Source organism: Rhagoletis pomonella, unplaced genomic scaffold (assembly GCF_013731165.1).
Source record: "Rhagoletis pomonella isolate Grant_MI unplaced genomic scaffold, Rhpom_1.0 Rhpom_scaffold_00004, whole genome shotgun sequence".
In the NCBI taxonomy this organism is placed as follows: domain Eukaryota; kingdom Metazoa; phylum Arthropoda; class Insecta; order Diptera; family Tephritidae; genus Rhagoletis; species Rhagoletis pomonella.
In genome coordinates, this window is record NW_023458558.1 from 19,101,990 (window position 1) to 19,105,217 (window position 3,228).

The window sequence follows — 3,228 nt, forward strand, 5'->3', positions numbered from 1 at the left end:
TTTTATGTACATACAGCTCGACCATACAAATGGTAGCAAATATTAAGCGCATAATCAATGATTTCGACATCAATTAGGCAATTGTGCGAATTTAAATATCTCAATGCCGTTAATTACTTTGCTTATTTAACTTTTGCAATATCTATCATTAGTAAGCATTTTATCATTAAATAAACAAAAATTATGTAGCTCAATTTAGTTGCTATTGATTATTCCAAATGAATTTATTTATCAACTAAACCAGCTGTAAGAGATTATGCAAGTACCAATACAAAAAATTGCTGCCTCATACACAACACACGCGGCCGATAGACGCATGCAATTGACACAGAAATTTAAAAAAATTTCGCTTTGATGAAAATCAGGTTAGCGCCACTTCTGCACGGCATGCAAAAATTAAGCGCAGAAGTATCAAACTCGAAACATAACGACGAATCAGTCAACAACGTCTTGAGGCCATAAAAAATGATAATAGCTGTAACAAGATTCGTGTATATACATATGGATGTATGTATGAAGAGTCGGCGTAAGAAATGACATAAAATTACTAAGTTGCCGTCAAAGTCGCGCCGTATTGAAGTGTTTGTTTTTTTTTTTCCTTTTTTTTTGTTTTTTTTTTTTTTTTTGTAATCGAGATTTACATGAGACATAATACTGATAATAAAATGCAAAGCGAAATAGGTCAACGGCGGCAAGCCGGCAAAGGCAGTGGCAGTGGCAGCGATGTAGGCTTAGCCCACAGCATAAGGCTTAGCGAATATGCAGTTGTTGTTGCAGAATGTTGTTGCATTATATGATGTTCGCAATTAATGTGGCACATTTGGCAGGGAATTAGTGGTTCCGAAAGCAAGGTTGCCGTAATTGCAAAGTGCTGAAATACTTTATTCCTATATACTTTTATGGCACTGACATCAGGTGTTTATGCCTCCTTTTGCAATGTTGGCCAAATGCAGCATCAGAATTGTGCTGAAAAAAAAAAACGCTAAAAGTGCGGAGTGGGGCATAAGTGAATATGTAGATAGATATGCATGTATTTGTTAGAGATTTATGCCGACAGGTTTTTCGGCGGCGGCGTCTCCAAGTTTAAAAATAATCGCCGACCGCGGCGCAACTGCCCGCGAGACAGATTCTAAATAGCATAGGAAATAATGAAGCTACTATGTCATCTCGTCAGATTTAGCATTCGCCACACTAATTCAGATTATAATTCCATTTAATTTGTTTTGCATCTCTTATTCCTATGTAAATTAAAATGGTGAATGCCTAGCACTGATGGATGGGCGAACAGAAGAATCTTTAGAGCTACATATATATGCTTGGTTTTCTATGTTCTTTTCTAATACATACTATTTAAATGTGTTTGGGCGCGGCTGCTAATACCGGGCGCCTAAATGCATGCTGCATGTGCAAAAAAAACCTTTATGCAATTAATGAAATTTTCGCACATGAACTTCTCAACTGCCATGTAATAAAACTTTCATAAGTTTTATTTTGACACCATTTCAAAGTATGCTCTGCCTAGTCTGATGCATCTTTCGAACACTGTTCCGTAGAAATTTGCGTACATAGCTTACAAGCTCTTACTAAAAAATTCTCTTAAATGGATGCTACTTATAATTAGTGTTGCCAGGTAGTTGAACATAAAATCGTCAAAATGGTTCTCGAAAATCATCCTTTGTACTGAAAAATTATCAACACACAAAATATCAAACAAAACAGTGTCCGGAAAAAATTTTGGCAGCTAATTGTTATACGAAAAAATTAAATATAATAAAACTTTTACGAATTACTAAACTTCACATTACTTATAACAGAAATATGTTTAATTGCATTTTGATAAATAACATATATATTATTCAATGAACTAAGCTGATAACAAAATTTCTTGCAGGAAATATTTCCTTAGATTTAAATTAGAAAATTGCCTTAAAACTTAAGGGAAAATATAATTTTCCCATTTTTGCTCATATGGCAACACAACATATGGTATGTTTTGTGAACTAGTTAAGTATAACTGTTGTGAATTCATAAATTTGTTATTATTTTGTTTTTAATAAAATGTGTTATGCTTTTATATGGTTAATAAAATTTTAATAAAAAAAGATAAGTTTTTTTTTTGTTATAAAATCTTCAATAAGCATATTTCTAGCGAAGTCCACACAAAGTGCAATGAAAAACGAATCTTTAACCCTGGGTAGAAGAGATTGTCACTATGGGCTGTTTTTACAGTGATGAGTTAATTCTCATTCGAAAGTTAGCTACAAGTTTTCAGTACAAAAATTTAAAGTTAACTGCCGAACTTGAGTTAAGCCTATGTATACAATATAGAGCAACCTTTTCGTGGGGTTTAACTAGCACGTATGAATAATACCGTTTGGGCATTGTTTCAAGATGAGAATTCAGGTGAGTGAGAAAAAATCTTGGGTCCACTAATCTTTGAAAACCGAAAATCAAGTGTTTCGAATAATCTTAAAAGATTACAAAAATTATTATTTACTATGCAAAAAAATCAGTAGACTACCAGGATTCGACTCTAATTTAACTTCGAGATAGAAAAGCGTGTTTCCTATGGTTTTTTGGAGAAACGTTTTTTTTTTTTTTTGAAAAAAAAGCAAAGAAGTTCATATTTCTCTTAAATTTACTATTTGCTGTAAAATAGCTTTATTAATAGTATCAATGTAATTATGCCATGCAAATTTTGTACAAAATTCCTCAGGCGCCGTACCCGAATTAAAAGTAAACATACGACTTGAAAAAAAACCGCAATAAAATTTTGAGAAAATCTTAATAAAATTCTGTGAAAGAACGACCCACATTTTGGCTGCTTATATTTCCTCTTATAAATTTTATGATGCTTCTTGCAAATTCTCAAACGCGCATTTACACTCTAAAAGTTAGCCCATAAATTCTAAAAGAATGCAATGAAGCTATGTAGCGCAACTAAATGATGTTAAATACTACAAGAATGAGTACTCTTGATTTATTCCTTAGTAATTTCAATTCAATATTGGCTATAACAAAATAAAATGAAATTAGCGAAAACACTATTATTTTCACACAAACAATTGAATACTTATTCATTTCACAACTAAGCCGAAAACCGATAGAAAACCCATCAAAGTCATTTAATTTTTTTTGCAATAAATATGTTTGTATGTACATACGTATGAATATCAGTGAGGGCTAGCAAGTATTTAGATGCATGTGAACAATCGAAGAACACAAATT